We start from the raw sequence: 19,690 nt of genomic DNA, 5'->3' as shown, positions 1-19,690 counted from the left end.
TTATTCACTAACTTAAACGAAGTGCTACAGAAAGGAAGGAGAAAATGTAATTACCAGGATTATTGCCAAATCTCAAATGTTTGCTCTCACTGACTCTTATGGTGTTCACCTGTGGCTCCTTTCTGTAGGAGACATCTGTGCTGTACTAAAAATATGGTGTCAAAAGTATTGCCTACAGGGCAAAATTAAGATTATGGACAATGGTCTTAATAAAATGGAAGTGAACAACTCTTGCAGTCACTTCTGGAAAGTCAGGCTCCTTTTCCAATTAAATCATTTGTTTTGCTTTTAGTTTTCATTAGGTATAGATATTGGAAATGTGATCTAGAATCTTGCTGTACAACACCCCAAGGGAACTTCTATCATTATTGATGCTCCCTATCTCTTCCATGCCCTGTGCCAAATCAGATCTGTCTGTAAGAAGCCTTGGCAGAGCAAAGCCGTGGAGCTGGGACATGCCCCATATTTTACACATAAGGGCTTGGCTGCAGCCCCACTCTGGGACTTCAGCTGAGACATGACCTGGTACCCACCATGGGACAGGAGTGCCTACAGAGGATCTGTTGGGGCTGCTTTTATCAGGTTTCAACTGAATGCTTTCCTTTACTTTTTATTCCTTTTTGGACCCACAAATTATTACACTGAAGATCTCCCCTTTTCTAGGACATTGTTCAATGTTTCCCTTTCTCTTTTTCTGTAGGTGAGTGGTGGTAGTGCCCAGTTCTAGAAATTTTCTAGTGTTTTCTAGACTTATGTGGAATTTTCCTGCCTCCCACCTCTCATCTTTTCCAAGGAGAAGAGAATGTGCTCTGAGAAACTGCAGATGCAAGCCTTGTATGTCCCAAACATTGGATGCACATGATGCAGCCTTGAAAACAAACAGGAAAGTTTGGTGATGTTGAATACACATGAAAACTGATTCTCCCCCAATTTTCTTGGTAACTTGGGAAACCTCAAAGGAATTATTACAGATAAGGGAATCTGATCTATACAGTCTACTGTAGCCACCTAACTCAGACTGAACAGCTTTCATGACTGAAGCATTTGCTTAATTTTACCCTTTAGGTAGTCCTGGGCTGTGTTCACCATTGTACTGAGTTTGAACATGGCTGAGAACTGCTGGGTTAAATGCAATATCGCTGCACAAGTTAGCACAAAGATTCCCTAACATGTTGCAATTTTTTCTCCAATGTGGTGCTGAACACAGAAAATTAATCTTTATATAACTACATGTGTACAGCTTGCTGTTGAGCTTTATGCCAATTCTCAAAAAACCCAGCACGCAGACATAGTAACAATAGAGACCAGGCCTTCTGTGAATGAAATACTTTTTACCTTTGGGAGATGTTGTAAAATTTAATCATTTGACAATTATGAAGTGCTTTATGTTCTTCAGATGAAATGTGCTATGTAAGTGTGAATTAGTATTATTGATGAGCTTAAGCCACAAGATTGAATGCAAATGAGAACTTCTCAAGATAATAAATACCCATTATTCATCCTGAAGGATGATGAAAAAATTAAATACCTTTCACAGAAGATAGCAAAAGTATGAAGTTTAGCTGTGAGCTGAATCAAGCACAGTGTTTGACTCAGCCTAAGATTATTGTTACCATGACGTGGATGTGGACCAAAAACCATAGAATAATCTCCTGCACAAAGGGATAGGGAGCAGCACAGAAACCCATGTCTTGACATGAGCATTCATGCCTGTGTTGCATCTTTTTTTCCTGGTGGTCTGAGAATCAAGCAGGTGTGTTGAAGGAGGGATGATAAAGTAGCAGCCTCCAGCAGCGGAACCCACTGCCTTATGTGAAAGTGGGATTCATCTGAATAAATACTAATTTATATCCCAAATATGATGTCTGCACATGTAAGAAAGTCACCCCAGGCAGCCCATGTCATCAGTGGTGCAGTTCAGATGATCAGAAGTTAATGTCTGTTTTACAATGAGTTAGAATTGAACCCTTGATATGTTTTTTATTATTTAGATCACAATCAGTATAAGGGAGCCTGAGATGACCAGCTTAGATACCCACACAGCAGGCTCAAAAAACAAAATCCATGCACATGATCCACTAAGAGCCTGTCTTTGACTGCTCTTTATGAGAATGTTGGTAGCTGTCCAAGATAACATAACACAAAACAACTATTCCCTTCCTCTACTGTCTCGACATCTTCTCACAACCAAGATAACTGAATACACAGCAAAATCATGGAGTGCAATTCCAGCTCTTTCTGCAGGAGCCTTATGCCTTTGTGCTGTGAAGTGCTCTGAATTCCGGTCTAAGTCAGTGGGGAAATTAAACAAATGCACGATTTAAAATGTGTTAGCAGTAAAGCTACCATCAGTCTAGTGCTGCTAAACCTGTGCAGCTTTACACTAGAGCTCAGCATCTGCCTGGACACAGGGATAGATGCACTCCAGGCAGCTACTCTGTATCTGATCCAAGACTAGTACAGGTATAATGGCACACTTGTTCATTGGTCCTAACATTATAATCTATGTTTCTAGACATTTATCAGAAGCACTAAATCCATATTTAATGGAATAAAACTACTGCTAGAAACATCAATATTCACAAAACCTTGACATAATAAAGTCTGGCAGGATTGTTTCCTCTCGTTTATTAAAAAACTTAGAATTCCAATTCAAATACTGTACCTTGGTTTTACTAGAAAATTTCTGTGGTGTGGCTCATTGTGTCATGTAGTTAGTGTTTACAGGAATTCATCTTCTGGCATGAGGCCTAAGTCTTGACAGCCTTGGGAATATTTCAAGCAGAACTAAAATGAACCAAGAGCTCCAATGGCTCCAAGAACACCATTTTAAACAGAAAGAAGTCCTCTTAATCTTATAAAATTCTAAACAAGTAAGAAACATTTGAAATGGAGCTACACTGTTGCTGCTGAGTTGGACTCCATATTGAGGGTTCCAATTAGTAAAAAGCAGTTTAGTGGTATGGCACATGAAAGAACAGAATCATTCTGAACTGAGAAATTTTCTCCCTCAAAGGAAAAAAAAAAAGGCAAATAAAACCCCCTTATAAATGGAAACATTATGCAGCTATTCTTTAATAATTGTGTCTGTTTATGCAGGACTGTTTCAAGTGCATGAATCATACTCAAATCAGCTATGGCATCCAGGCTGCTTTCCTGTTTGAACCATCTTCTTGAAAGTGGGCTGTCTCTCAGCATGGAAATGCTATCCTTTTTCCAAATACTTCCACTCTAAACCAGCAGCTGTTCTAAGCAAATGTCTTTCTGAATTCAGATGGGTGTCTGTTTACACACAAGACAGATTTGGCCCACCATGAGAATGTTTCTTATCAACAGATTTGAGTGAATGTACGAGGTAATACTGAGGTTCTCCATTCCCAGGTGTAGAACTTGGGAAAAACTGGCACTTTCCTGAACAGCCCTGCTTTCTCACACTAGCATTTCACATTTAGTTGATTCTAAACCTTGATGAAAGAAGGACTCACAACATACTCATATATCAGTGAGAGGCTGCAGCCAGGAACTTCTCTTCCCATGAGGGCTCTATGCGTTTAGGGATTGTTTAAGCTACTTGCATGGTACAAAAGGATTTTGCCTTTTTTTTTTTTAAAGGCAATCTCTTCTGCTTCCTACAATATAGCAGGGTATCTCTTGGCCTTGCTGGAGAAAAGCAATCCCTTTTAATGCTTGCAAATCTTAAAGTCTCCACTGAGAGAAAGTAAAAGTTGCTCTATCACTTTGTATTGAAATTGCTTACTCGTGTACACAAATTCAGTTGCGGGGAAAGTGAGGAGGAAGGAAAAAATGTATGTTCCCACTTAAAACCCCGTAGATTTATAAGTTTTTACAAGGTTTTTATACCTGATATTAATGCTCATATAAATCACCTTATGTAAAATCAAAAAGGGCAATAAGAAGCTAGCATTAAGAAGGTAGCATGTGAGGGTGACTGTTTTTATGGCTTTGAACTGATCACATGACAGAATTCACATGTCATACTCGCCCCTTTGACCAGTAATAGCTTTTCTTTCATGTCTAAATGTTTATATTTGCTTTGGAAAACTGATCATTTGGAGTATTATTTTTCATTATAATGTTCTTGTTGATGACATTCATAGGTCCTATTGCAAAAAGAAAAAGACCAGAATAAAAGAAGTCTGCTCATTCTCCTGCTCATATAAGATTTGTTTTGATGTTAGAACAGTTTGGTGTTGTGCAAAAGATATTATAAATTCTTTCTTTGCTGTTACAGAACTAATTTCTCATACTTTCCCCTCTGTTTCACGCCACCAAATTTCCAAAACCAGAATTCATCTGGCATGATGGAGAGATGTTGATTTTAATCACTTCTTTCATTGTTTAAGCAGAAAGTTCTCCCCTAGTACATAGATTTTGAGGTCATGTTCATTTCTCTGTTCCAAGAGAAGGAATTCTGTTAGTGTCTTACAGCAATGACCACAAATGATTAGTGTTACAACTTTTACATAGATGCAAATTATATATGCATTTATGTATGGAATCACAATAATAGGGATAGTTACATCTGAAATTAATTTTAATTGTATGTATGCTGCAATGATCAGTTTGCATGTCTGTCTCCTGCATCCCAGATATTTTTTATTTTGTTTCTAACTTCACAGAATGGTGTTCGAGTCTAGTTGATACCAACAGAATTCAAACATACTGAAAATGCAGATGAGGGATAAGACTTAATCAGTCTCTTACAAAAACAATTTCACTGTGCTGGATTCTGAGTATTTTCCATATGAGGACTTTTAGCTAATAGCATTCCTAAGAATTTCCATTCCAGGATTTTTCTTTATCTGTCATCAGAAAACTCAGCCATCACTAGGTACATAGGCTTTATTTGCTCCTTTCTTACTCTTGCACAGTACCTACTTTTCCCTTTTAAATAAGTTGGCGTTCATCTGAAAAAAGTAACGCATGCTGTTCTCCTGTACCTACAATCTTCTCTACTCTCTCTCACTGCTAAATTCACATTCAAGGTCAATTACCTTTAACTACTGTAGGCTTCTGGCTTTGTCCTTCACTCCTAACTGTCTTTGGTCTCTGCAAATTGCAAATGCTTTCAGATACATTAGTGTTTAGTTGGGAAGAACAACTCTTTGTTGTTGCTATTCTTTATTTCCCCTTCAGCCTCCATATTAGCTTTCATTTTTCCTCACTGCCATTTTGCAAGCAGTGTAAATGTTAACAACAGTATTGGAGATGACCTGGCTATGACCCATTTTAAACTAGGAGGAAAGTGTGTGTGTGTGTGGGAAATGGATGTGAACCAGCTGCCAAACCATGATGGAAGGATGCTGTGAGGGAGTGCTATCAGATAATAAGCAGCCAAGAGCTTAAGGTGTATTGCCAGAGCTGACAGTCACTGCTGCACAAAAAACACTTTTGAAAGATGGAAGTGTACTTCTAACCCCTGCACTTTGCCAAAAGGCATTCCAGTTCTCTCTTAATTATTAACCAAATGGCTTTATTTGGAAAAGTGTAAAAGAGTCATCTTTTTTGACAGACCCTTTACAGACTGGAATCACATCCCTAGATGTACTGTATTGAATTATGTCAGAACCTCAGTGCAGTAAGCATGTCTGTGGTGTGTGGCATTCTTGCCTCTCTCTCTCTCTGATAATTGTTTTTTTTCCCCCCTCCTATTTTCTAGGTCCATTTCACAAATAAAAGATGGAAAAGGTGGGAAGGTTTGAAATTGGATGAAAAACCATTGGAGCCTGATATGTGGCCAGCAGTTTCATTTGGAGGCCACTCAATTATAAATTCAACAGGTATTCACCATTGCAGGGCAAGTGCTAATGAACTCATTTGGTATTCATGAGAATGTCAATATCTATCTATTGGTACAAGTTTCATTGAAATTCAGATGCATAACAAGGAACATTCAAGCATTATATTAAACACTGCAAGCAGCCAACTCTTTGTAACTTAATTAATAGTATACTTTTGGAAGACAGATTCTCATCTGTTATAAATCATTAAAAGTCAATGAAGTTATATTGGAGATCTGTCCAATTTCTTGTATTAAGTTCTTGGCACGTGTTAAAAAAAGAGCTTTTATTACATACAGAATTAATCAGTACTTAAAGGAAAAAAGAACATGAGGTGAAAGGGGAATTGGTGTTGCTGTGGCTTCTGGAGGTTGAAGTTCATTAAGAAACTGAAGCAGAGCTTGAATTACCACTCCATGTCTTTTATTTGTGAGGACAAAGTCCATGGAAATAGTAACAATGAGGAACTTGGTTCTTAGCTTTGCTATTGCACTACATCATTGTGGGTACTTGAGGCACTGAAAATAGTTCAGTACAGGCCAGAACTCGGGTTACATATAAAAGACTGAATGAACTTTGTGTGAACTAGCAGCAATTTCTTAACATTAAAAATTTTGGATGGCTGCATAACTTGTGGGAATTAAACAGACAAAGCAGGTTGGAATATTTTCTCAATTGCTTAAGAAAGTTATTGTTGGTGCTTATTTTCTATTAATAGTACTCTTGCTATCCAATTTCTACTCAGAAATGAGATATTTGATATCTTATGTCCACTCACTGTTGTGTGTGGTTATGTTGTGCTCTGGCTCTCTCCAGCTATAACCACAGTTCATGACCCAGTGGCATCCTACCTTCTCTCAACTGGGTTTTTCAGAATAGTTTTAGCTCAAGAGACAGTCCTGATTGTCTTAAACTACCTTTAGGAACAAGCATAGACAGTGCTCTAGTGCATGGTAATAGTTCAATGAAAGATCAAAAAGCTGTAATGTTTACTGTGATGTACTGACCTTGTGGCTGAACCAAGTCCTCCGTCAATTAAGGTAAGCCAGGCATTTTAATTATTCTTCATTTATTTACACTGACTTGATGAGGGTAGATGTGCATTCTTTTGCAATTCTGGGAAGGTAAGTTCCTCATAAAATCTTACCCTTTGCACATAGATATATATGCCAGGGAAAAATTTAATGCATTTTCTAAAATCAGAAGCTTGCCAGTATAGGCAAATACCTTCATACTTGTCTGTCAGAATAATTCAGATTAAGCAGTGATCATTGTTAAAATAAACTTGGTGTAGCTCTGCTTCATAGATTCCTTCCTTTTAGCAGCAGCAGGGTATGGTTTTTCAAGAGAGATTTACTTTGTGATCCAACGTGGATTGTAATCTGGTTTGTCACTGTGTAGCATGGTACTCGGCCTTATTTAAACTATCAGTGTGCAAATCTTTCAGCAGATGCATTCAGGAGCTGTTTCTAAAAAGGCAAAGAATAATTCCAGTTGGAAGGGTCCTCAGAAGGTCTCCAGTCTAAATTCTCCCTCCGAGAAAGGCCAACTGTCAAACCAGACCAGATTGCTCTGGTAATTCAGGTTATTCACTCTGGTCTTGAATTACACTAATAAAAATAATTTTAACTTTAGCTTTCTAAAACCTCATACCACATGTTTTTAGGCCAAGATTTTCAAAACTACACAAGGAATTTGGATGTTTCAGTGTCCATCTGTGGATTCTATAATTTTTTTTGTAGCACAATATCCAATTATTGAGTACCAAGTTTCCTATAGCAACCAAATTAAAGATGAATCAATTCTTAAAGTGAAAATTATTAGAGTGCTTCACAAATATTCACTTTTAAGAATAACTGAATTTGTAATTTATAAACAGATATTTAGATTTTTTTTTTCTGTTTAAGAATGGAGTCTGGATTAATAAGTCAATAAGTATTCTTAAACGACTTATGTCTTAAAATGCTGTATGACATTAAAATAAAAGGTGTAGCAAAACAAAGACAATGGGGCAAAATGGAAACTGCAATGCTGCTGATTTTTTTTAAAGTTGTTGAATGTAGTGTTTCTAGAATTCAGTTTCCTGTATCATATTGAATGATAATGCATTGTTTAGACCATGAACTAGTTTTAGTGTATGAGCTTAGAGATTTTATACTCTTGAAACCATAATAGGAGCACATTCTATGTATAAATGGTACATGTGCAGCTGTGGACATCTGTACAGAGCTGATGAGGTGATGCCAGTTGGATGAACACATTCTAAATTCATTTTATGGTTGGCTTTGCATCTTCATTTTGGTATATGTATGTCACATTTCTATGTGAGCTGGAAAAATGAAAGTCACTGGAGTCTTGGATTCAGCTGGTTGTGCTTTCACTCTGTAGAATTCTTTAAGCTTGATTTTTCATGTGATCAAAACAGGAACTTTGAAAGTACACATAAAATATTGAAGTGTTGTAGATTTCACTGCAAATCCTGCAAGTATGAAAATATTTTCTTCTGGAGTGATGTTTCATTACTGGAGAATGTTGGTTCCCTTATGATGCAATATTTTTGTTACTGTTCCACTAGGAAAACAGTTATAAAACAAATAGTATCAAATAATGAGAGAGAGAATTTAAAAGAAAAAAATTAGCTTTTCTTAATTTTCAATATTTTCCACTAAACAAGGATAACACTGTAACTCAGCCTTTTGTTAAGAAGATTAGGGAGGAGAAGATGCCATTTGTTTGAAAGGCACTTATAAAAGACATTCTTCTAGATTGAATTCTGTCAAAGTTTTTTTTGGGATATCCTACTTTTTTCCTTGTAATACACAATGTAGTTAATGCTTTCAAAGTTTTCCTATATGGTTGAAATTACTCCAGTTTAGATCTGCAGAGCAAGGAGCTTCCTGTTCTGCAAATGCTTCCAGCATAATGCCATGTACACACATTCACTGCACAATCCATTGCAGAGTTCAAAGCTGCTGAAAGGAAAATCACTGGTGATGTATGGCTGAGTTTAATTTCATTTTCAGCCTTCTGCCCTACTGTAGTTTAATAGTTTACAGTAAATGAAAGTTGCTGTGTAATACCTAACCAGCTGTTATTCCATCAAGTGCACAGTAACTTTTCAGGTTTTTTTTCTCTTTGCATCAGATGATAGTGTTAACCTGTGGCCATAAACCACTCACCTTTCCTTCCTTTGTTTCCTTAATGAGTTGGAAAGAGTTCCCACTCTTTGAGGGCAAACTAGAGAAGCATGAAATTTAGCTTTTCTGAACTGACTTGCACAACACTGATGCAATAAAATAAGCACGTATTTGCTTGGTAATTAGTTTTCTGTATGCAGCTAAGAATGGAGAATTATCCTATTATCTGCTCTGTTTGACTTGGTCTATATACAGAACTAATGTATGCATTTATACAGATAAATTTTAAATTAATTGTTCCAGACAATTACCTTTGAGGTACAGACAAAATATAACATATATTTTAGGGATCAGCAGTTTGCTTGAGAAATAGTCAGTGCCCCTGTAAAGTTAATTTTTTTTTTTTTCCAAATTTCTAAGGCATTAGAGAAATAGGTGGTTTGTGACTTCTTGGAAATGACAATGGAAGAATAGTCACTATGACTTTGGGTACATCACCTTTTTGCTGCTTTCTGAGAAGAGGCCATGGCTCACGTACATGTTCTGCTAGAAAATGGCATTTTTTGCACGAAAGTTATGATTTTGCTAAGAGAGCATTTGCTTAATTTTGAATCTTGCTTCATCTATACCGTAAAGTACACAGCAGCTTAAAATACAATCTCTAACATTCATCTTTCCTGCAAATAGGTAGAATAAGGTTTAGTACTGAGAAATGGGTATATGCTTTTGACTTGGGAAGGAGGGAGATGAGTTTGTCACTCACGAGCAGGTTTTTTTTTTTTTTATCTCCACAAACTCTTGTGTCTGAACCGCGGCTATGGCTGACCCCAATCTGTCTTTATGGGAGAGATGCACTTTCCATCAGAGCCCAGGCATTTAAAATTTTGATTTTCTGGTGCAAATAGGATAACAGACTATGCATATGCACCCTGTCAGGGCAAAGCCTGCAGTGAACCAGAAGGGACAAAACTGACTATGTTTAAGATGCAAAGAAGACTTCTCCATTAAAAAAATAGTTTGCCAGAGCTTTTATAATCACTGCCAGAGTAATTTGATTGCATCCTGTAATAATCAGAATAAATCCTCTCAAGTAGTTTTATCAACAAGATGTGACATGTCATAGATTTTCAATTATTTATTCAAAGAACATGTACCCACCTCTGATCGTGGTGGTTAAGGAAAGCTAACCTGTCTGACACTTTATTGCTTATAAGGACAGGTAACTTCAACTCTACTGTTGAATCATTGTGATGTGTCATAAATAGACAGGATATGAAGAAAAATTTTGTTTCAGAGGAGAAAGAAGTCTGTGTTTCATTTTCAACATTTATTATTAGTTTATTAATAATGACATTGCTATATCATAGTAATGTTTCACAGATCTAACAGTGCCCTCACCAGAAACTTTAAGGTGTGTATTATAATAGTTATTTTAAATAGGTCTGAAATGTGATCAGTAATTCAAACAGATTTAAACTTCACAATGGCTTCTAACCTTAGAACATTCTTTTCAGTACAGAGGATATGAAGGTGGAATTAGGTTTAATTTAGAGTGCTATTAAGAAGCCCATGATTCTAGACCAGAGATATTTCATAAGGAATGGAGCACAGCTAGTAAGGTAAAATTAGGCAGACCTAAACAACCTGCAGAATATTTTTCTTATATTTTCAGCATTAAATCTGAGATTGGTTCTTGGGTTTCATTGAATAAGAGATTAGGTTTCACACATTCATTCGCCATGACAAATTTAAACCAGATTTAAAAACTAGTCCCTTTTATACTCTATGAAGTGAGGTACCTAGTGGTCTGCAGAGCCCTTAAGCATATAAAATAAATAAATAAACACTAGCTTTTCAGATACTTGCACAGTTAGAAATAGCCAGTGTCTGTTAATTTTAATTCAGGTTTTGTTGACCTTTATGGGGCTTTTCTGATTCTTTTATTTCTGCAGAAAGAGACATACAGGCCATCATTTGTATTTAGCAGAGATAGATATTTACCAGAATGTTCAATTGAGGTATTTCACATGTATTGAGATGAAATATTAATATAAGTTACTCCTGATGAGTTGATGTCTCTTTGGGGGTTCTGCCTGGAAAATATATACCTAATGACTTAATTATTAGAAAAATCTGGGAATCTCATTATATCTTAAAGGAAAATGCCAAATGTTTCTGCAAAGAAATCCTAGATGTAGGAACTTGCCCCAAAAGAAAATCAAGGCTTGCCACGTAGCCCCAGAGCTTAATGAGTATATCCCAAATTTCAAATAGCAACTAACTGCCATGAATGAGAAATATAATCATGAATAATGCTGCTGAACGGTTTTGATTAATATATATAGAATAAAAATTGCTCTATTTAAGAGTAGATCCTGAACATTAGGGAGGTAAAATTCTGTAATTTGTGATGTACATAGGCATTAATGATAGCATAGAACAGTACAATATATTGCATTAACTAGTTTTGTATTTTATTAAAAGAAGTGCAAATCAGCTGGAGAGCATTAATTTATGATGCAATGAGGCATCTTAAAAATTGTAATTATTTTTCTGACTAGGAAAGGGAAACTATTTTTGTTAACTATTTCAGTGGCTCTGTCTATCTGCAATCTCCTTTCCATATCTTTTCATCTCAGTTGCAAATGTGTGATCTTTCATTGAAGTCCTCCTAGGGAATAGAGCTGCAATGTGAGTGGGATATGAACCTTAACCAAAGAATAAACAAAACCAAAAAACTCAGCCACAAAACCCAAACAAATTATGACCTAGCCTCTTTATAAATTGTGCCATAATAAGGCTTGGCTGAACAAATTTGTTAACTCTTAAGATGGTAGCCATGAAAACCTTGTTATCCAAATTATTTCAGTGAATATAAGCGACTGCTTCTTCTTTGCTCTTTTCAGACCAACTTTTCCCTAAATCCATAAAGCATTTTAATTTACTGCAGTTGCCTTACATACTGTAACAGATGTCAGCTCCTATCAGTTTCTACTGTTGTGCCTACAAGTTTGCTGTATTTTATTATTTTTTTAATCTACAGGAGATTTTTTTTTTGTTTTTTGAAGATTGCCATACCTATTGCGTTCAAGTGAAACTGTATCTTTAGGAGACAAAACTCATCTATGACTCTCAGTTTTAGCTAGACTAGGGGTTAATGTTGATGCAGTTTGGGGACCTCTGTTTCAAGTCAGGGTCTACCATGCTGTGTCTGCCATGCTGTGTGCTACAGAAAACCGGCAGCAATTCCATATGATACATAATTATCTTGGTTAAATTTTGTAACAGCTGGAAATCAGCTACAGAGAAATGTCAATTTTTTTTTTCTGTTTTTCTTGAAGATTTTTTTAATATATCTATTAATAATTTTATGTTTTAGGTTTTTTTTTTAAATTTTTTATATAAGTTCATATCAATAACCAAATGTAAACCAAATTTTTCTAATATATTCCTGGCATATGAAAATAGGGAAGAATATGCTTGTATATAATGGCACTTCCTCTCTATTGCCACTGCATGATCAAAAAGATTGTAATTCCACTTTGATTTCAACTTGCTTCATGAAGGCTTTGGATTTTCTGTCATAGTTTTCCTTTTCCTGGTAAAAAGACATACCCAAGAGACTTGAACAGAGCGGTTTTACTTGGTTAGAGAATATCACAGCAGAGAATTCTCATGGGATATACATCTGGGGCCTTGGAACTTAGGTTGTCTAGCACTGAAGTCAAAATAATTTGAAAGTATCTATGCCATGACAAGGTGGAGAAGGTAATTTCTGTGATTTTATTTCAGGTGTCAGAGGGTGGCTGGGTGCAGGAATACAAAATCTTTCTGAATTAGAATAGCTGGAAGCCTGCCCCCAAACTGATTGCTGTTTCCCCTCCGTGCTGCAGACTGCACGAAGCAGCCAAGTGCTGAAAGCAGATCCACGCTGGCTCTCAGCAGGTTTGCAAATGAGCAGTGAGTAAGTCCTAGAGTGGTGGCTGAGAGGACACTCACAACTCAGTGAGTCAATGTCAATACTGCTCAGTGTGGGTTTTGGTTTTTTTCTTCCTTTAAATTGGGATGGTGCATTTTCCCACTTCATCAGCTAAGAATTCATCACAGATGTTGCTCTGCACCTAAGTAAACAATATCAGTAAAATGACTGTAGTAGGCACAGGAAAGCCATTCTTAAAAATATGATTCCTAATTGTCTACAGTGGCATAGGGGAAAATATGTGGGTAGGTGCTGCCATTAGAGGATATTAATTGTGTTTATCTTTTAAAAGTGAAAGATTTTTTACATTTTACCTAATGAGATAATATGTCCTTTAAAAAATATTCATTCTAATGTCTTTATTGAAACCCAAAGTGATAGTTAACATAACTGAAAGCAACACAGTCCAGAAGGAAGTCTGGGTGTCAGTAGACAAGTTTATTTCTATTTACTGAAAAAGTGGGAAAAGCAAGCTATGTGCAATGATCTATATGGTTATCATTCTCTGCACTTTTTTGTTGCATTGACTAAAGATCACTCTAATTCTTTGGATATCAAGAATACTTTTATCCATACAAAACCATGCTGAAGAAAACAAGGCTAGAAGTATCTGGGGCTTCATTGTTAACTAAGTGGTTTTGCAAATACCAATGTGTCTACAAGTTTTTTAGACTTTACATATTATGACAGATAAGTTGTGTGTGTATATAATGCATATTTTGTTTACACATGTATTTGTTTCACATGTCTGTTTCAATAAGCATTCAAATGAATTACATTTGTAAAGCACAGCATCCTTTTTTTGAATCTCTTATCTGAGCATCCATCCTGTTTGGCCTTAAGGCAAACCTTGAACATATGTGATGTCTTTATCTGCTAACTCTTTAAGTGCAGCATTTTATAGGACAGAAATCTCTTCAAAAGTAATTGAGAAGTGATAAGTTGTTGGGAAGGATAAGGATTGGACAGGAAGATCTCACATAAATGTATGTGTAACAGAAAGATCTTTGAATGTAGAATCTAAAGAAGGAATAGAAATGATAGCAAGTTTTGATATAGAAGAAAAAAGTTGCTGAGCCAGTCTTACTCGGTAACTAGAAAACAAAGAGCAAGTGAGTTGGAAGGGATTTTTATAGCTTAGAGCAAAGGATAAACCCACCTCAAACAAAAGATATTTTTACCAAACAAAAAAAAAAAATTCACAAGCAATAAAAAAGCCAATGTTGCAAGTAGAAAAAAGATCTCAGAAATTTCCACAACAAAACAAATCCCAGAATTTAACATGTAACTACTAACTCAAATAATTAACTAGTCACTAACATAATATAGTAATTTTAGCAGTTTAGATAAGTTGTACATAAATGTAAAAGATATTGTGTATAATGCTGATTAGTAGCCATGTATTAAAATGCTCTGTAATAAAAAGTATATAATGTATTGTAACCAGAACTAAAATAGGATTTCAGAACACACAGCTTGCCTATAGCCAGCAGCTCTAGCTCACCCACGACCCACAACTGCTGTAACCTCGTCTATGCAATAAACAGCATTTTAAAAAACCGTCTAAAGCCTCCATCTCTCCATCAAACTCTTACAATAAGTCTGGGACTTTTATCTCTATCGAGGAAAATCTAGAGGGGTCTGAACAGGGGCAATACACCAAAGACTGGACTAAATTCTCAATTTAGAAAGATTATGTAAATAAGAAAGGACCAATGTAATGAATATAAGCCTAACATAATATTCAGTGGATAACTGAGTGTGCATAACTCTCCTTAGTCCTGCTGACTATTCAAGATGAAGAATTTAAATTATCAGCTAATTCTATTAATTCTTGCTCTGTCATGCTAGCCTAGAATAACAGCCACCTGAACAGAAAAAAAAAGTGATAAAGGACTTGGACTCTAAATTTAAAATAAAAATATTTCCTCTCATGATTAACAGTATTGTATGGAAACCACCAAACATAGTGAAGGAAGGAAATTGAAACTGATCTGAGAACATTATCTGGAATGATCGTTTTGTAAATGCTGAGTCTTGGGGGAGTTGTCTTTAATTCCTACAACTATTTTTCTTCTGTCACCTTCATTCTTCCTTTCTGCCACTTGCCTTTTATCAACTTACTTTCCTTCCCTCTGGCTCTTCTTTGCACTACTTTGTCCTTTTTCTTTTAGAATCTCTGCTTTTTTTCACACTTGCCTGTTTCTTTCTTGAGCTTGCTCTTCAATCTCTCCTCTTTCTTCCTTTTATTTTTGTTCAGACACTGTTCCCTAACCATAACTTCTTAGTCTTACTTTAATCATAACTCTATTCATTCCTAAATATAGGGAAAAAGGAGGAACTTTCAAAAGTAAAACAAAACAAAAAATATATAATAACATAAATAAAGATGGAAGCCAAGCACCTATGGTTTGGAAGAGAAAAATACCCAGTTTGCTTTTAGCATCTTTGCTTATTGTTCCTCCAGAGGATTTGGATAGCTGCATATTCATGAGAATTGCAGCTGTCTGGGAACTAGGTGATCTATGCGAGGAATCCACGTTCAGAGCTGCAAAGCTTTGTGTTGGGAATACACTTATCCTTGCTTGCTGTTCAGAATTCTGTAGTTCCAGAGAGCAGGAAACAGGCACAGCACCACACACTTCTGGCCCCGACACCCAGTGCTGCTCTGTGTGCATTCAGATCTGAAAATAGGACAGGTATGACCTGGATAACTGCAGGCACAGGATGCATTTTCTGTGGGAGCACCCCAGGACGCTGTCAGAGAGCTCAGGCTACCTGTGCTTTTACTGAAGGAAGACCAACTAACCCACATAGCATTAGAGAGGTGTTGACTAACAGAACTGGGCCTGGCTCACCCACTGAGTGCCACAGAAGACACAAAAATCCCTGCAAGCCCTCAAAAATACTCCTTCAAAAGAATAGGATTTTATAGCAGATGGGTACTTACTATTCTGTGACTGTATCATTTTCAATCTGGTGTTAGGATTCTGCAAGTCACTCTTGCTCTATTGTCAAACCATAGCTCAGATAAATCCCCAGCCAATAGAAGTAGTGATATATCATAAATGAGTCACTCATCAAAGAAATGCTAAAGCTATAACAGATTATGGACAAATAAATGATTTCACTGTGTTTACAGGTTAGTTGTCATAGTTGTCATTCTGCTCCCCCTTGTTTTGACATTCTGCTTTTATTCCCTGCAATTTTAAAATTGCATCTGGAAAAACAACAACCAGCCAAACACCATGACTATCTCAACCCCAAAAAGACTTTTCTGAAAAGTAAGTATAGCTAGGTAGGAACCGAAATCATCACTAAATGGCAGCTTCTGTTCCCCTAGGAATCTTTGAGCATTGCTTGTAAGAGAGCAAAACTGGGATAATGAGATGAGACTTCTGTCTCTCCCACAGTAAGTATAGTGTCAAAAAGTGCTTCCAGAGCTGATCACTTTCCCTGCTGTTTGTCAATGCAGAAAAAAATCCAGTTGGTAGGGTCTGCAAAAAAAGCATTTGTCCTGTCATTAAACTGGCACTAAGAAGTCCAGCTAAGACTAAATCTTAATGTATCTTTGCCTTTATCTACCCAAATATATGGGCAATAATTATCAAGGATTTTCATCCAAGTAAAAATACCTATCCAAACAGAGTATATTGACATTTTATAGAATCACTGATGATCCCTAATAAGTGTTATAGATTGGTGTCTACAAAGTATTCCCCAATGTGTCTTCACTAGAAGAGACTGGTAAGGCTTCCAGCCTGTTGCCAACATGGCTTTCCCAGAAGATTTTTGGAGATAGTGGAATAGGCTTAATTATTTACAAACAGTCATAAAATCCAAGATTTTAAGGCAACATCTCTTCACATAGAATGTACTATATTTTTCTTAGTCTGAAAATGCTGCACATTTGCAATGAGCCTTAATTGAATTGGTCTCTTTCATTGAAAAGAGAAAAGGAAAAATATTCCTTGAAAATCCTACTGCTTCTGGGCTTGAAGAGAGATATTCTGAAATGTTTAGGTAGTTAGTAAGCCTGAAGCAATTGACTGGGAATTAGTGAATTTTTGAATGAGGAAATTAGTTCAGGCTTTGCTGGCAACCATGATCAAAGGTCACAGGAAAGCCTTGTGTCAGCCCTGAATCAATTCCATGAATGTCTTCTGCAGAGGTGCTTCACTCCTGCTTCGAGCATCTCAGTGCAATGGGATGATCTGTGTTTGCCTAAAAGCATCAGCATGATTCCTTAGAAGTGAAACCCTTTCTTGGTACTCAAACCACACAAAAGGAGCCCGAATATATCTAAAAATGTATTTATATGCCTTTTAATCTGAGAAAAAACAGTGAAGAGTACCTAATTCTACTGAAAATCAGATTCTGCTGTCAGCCATATAGCCAGTGGATCATGGAATTTTCAACCTGTTCATTGTCTTCTAAACGCTGCTAAATTCCTTATTGAATTACTTATTTTTAGTGATTATGTGTCTAAAATGTCATTAAAATGAGAATTCTCATTTTTAGTTCAGATCAGTAGAGGACAGTTGTCTTTTTACAGCAAAACAGCGGAAAGCATTATTCACATATTTTCAGATTTCCCACTCAAGACAGTGGAGAAATCTAGCATTAAAGAAACTATTAATGCAATACAATGTAAATTAAGATCATATGTAGAGCAAGATGTGCTTAATATGCTAACCCCAAACTCCTTTCCATCCCTTTAGATTTAATAACCAATTTCAAGTGCTGTAACTCAGAATATGCAATTTATTTCTTCTTGACCAACAAATAGAAGAAGAAATTACTTCAGCAAGGCAAGTTCAAGTCCATTGAGACTCATCATGAAAATTCTAGGTATGTGCATATTGCATTAATCAACCCACTTGTTGTTATTGAGATAGCAATACAATAGCAGAGCTCTGCAGTTACAAAAAGTATTTTCAGCTAAAACACAGCAGACGTATTAATGAATGAGATGGGAATGTAACAAAAAAGAATCTTACAGCTAGCTGAAATGTCTTGTCACTATTCAGCACTTGGAAAAAAGCAAGAGACTCATACTGATCCTTCAAATAAGATCAGTGCAGGAAAAAAGGAGAATAAGTCAGTAAAATGCAATGTAGAAAATAGGTATTTCTAGAAATTGCTTGCAAAATTTCAGAAAAATGCTGGTGAAACTTGACAAACTACAGGTTTCTCTGAAAAATAGATATGGACTTTTTTAAGCACTTCTTAGAAATGTCTAATTGTGTGATTTTAAAAATAATTTTGGCAATAAGCCTACATGCATTTCAGACCCAAAACGACTTGAGAAGTACCGTCTACTAAAGTTTTCTTCAACTAAGCAACAATAGCAATTGCTGTTATGAAGCACCTTGGTGGTTGTATGGAAGGAAAAGCACAAAGAAAACGCAGACACGTTAGAGCATTTGTGAGTTACTCACAAACTGGTACTGTGAGAGAATAACAGCCCTCATTTCTTGTCATTTGTTTCCTTGGTTGAGATCCCCAGAAAATATCCTTTAGCAGAGCTGTAGGATGCTTCAGTGTGTGTTTGTTAATGCCCTCCATGCCAGTTACATACCTCACCAGATGGAAAATTCAAGAACCATTATGAGATTTACAAAATGCAGCATTTCCCCACACATTTCTGTGGCTTCAAACAGAGCCCTGTATCTCAGATTAATAGACATTCTTTGAAGGATGCTGAAAACATTTCTCATTAAACTGGCTTAAGAAGAAAATAGCCCACTGAACCCTGAAGACATGAAACTACTTTATTCTCATACAGTAAAGACGTACTCTGGTTTTAAACCTTAAAGTAGATTTGTCTTTGTGTGCTCTGATCTCTTGTCAGTAAAAGTCAGTGGACAAAAGACCTCAATTTATTTGCTCTTTTATGGGAGCACATTTTTAACAGCAGCTGTTCATTAACTTATGGAAGTCTTACTTTTGTCACATCTTGAGACTATCATAGTTTTCAGTAGAGTATATTTTCCTCGGCATTTTTTTTCCTGTCAATGAAAATGCAGATCATACTATCTGTGATTTTTAATGAAATTTGAGAGAATCCATTTGAAAAGCACTCAAAGGTGTTTTCCATCAATAAAACAGCATAGGTTTTTTAATTGACATCAATATATATGAATCCTTCTGACATTTATTTAGGCAATCTATGATCATGACACAGAGGCCTAAAGTTTTCAGTTTATAAATGACAGCACAGGATTAATTGGTTTGGAAAGCAACCTTTCACCTGAGTCCCAAATACAAAATAGGAGCACTGATGTATAATAAAACAACACTGACAATTAAATGGATTTTTGTTATACCAGTAGAATGGTTTATAATTTGAAAAATTTTCTAAAATTGCAGAAATTACTTGCTCAAAACTGTCTATCAGGTGGTATTTGAACTTAAGTAGCTACTTCCTTCCCAGTTGTAATCTGTGAATGTCAGACTCAAGTCAGTGATGCACAGTCCAAAACTGAATAATCATCTCCGCCCCAGAGAGTAAAAACAAAAAAACCCAAACAAACAAATAAAAGGAGATCAGAGGGTCAGGGGCAAGGGGATATGTACATGTGCAGGAAGCACAGAAAGGCACATGTGGTGATGTTGTTATGAAGGTCTGTGTCTTATTGTCTCAAGCAGCCCATTTGTTGTCAATTCTTGAAGAAATATTGTAGAAAGAGAATTCTGAAGTGCTTGAGTAAAAGCCATGAGCTAACGAAATGATTGGTTATAAAGAGCTTTTTCCTAGCCTGGGAGAAACA

At 36.3% G+C, this 19,690-nt stretch overlaps 1 long non-coding RNA gene across 2 annotated transcripts in view; it reads left to right on the top strand.

The window, feature by feature from the left end:
- Window positions 1–6,640: 6,640 nt before the first annotated feature.
- The window catches only part of LOC148222994 (uncharacterized), a 241,758-nt gene continuing 228,708 nt past the window's right edge, over window positions 6,641–19,690 (top strand). For both annotated transcript variants that reach the window (XR_015805024.1, XR_015805023.1), the window contains exon 1: window positions 6,641–6,841. This is a non-coding gene — a long non-coding RNA (uncharacterized LOC148222994). The remainder of the gene's footprint in view (window positions 6,842–19,690) is intronic.

This window comes from Sturnus vulgaris, chromosome 8, assembly GCF_052056855.1.
Source record: "Sturnus vulgaris isolate bStuVul1 chromosome 8, bStuVul1.hap1, whole genome shotgun sequence".
NCBI classification, from domain to species: Eukaryota; Metazoa; Chordata; class Aves; order Passeriformes; family Sturnidae; genus Sturnus; species Sturnus vulgaris.
This window is presented reverse-complemented; position numbering and strand designations above follow the sequence as displayed.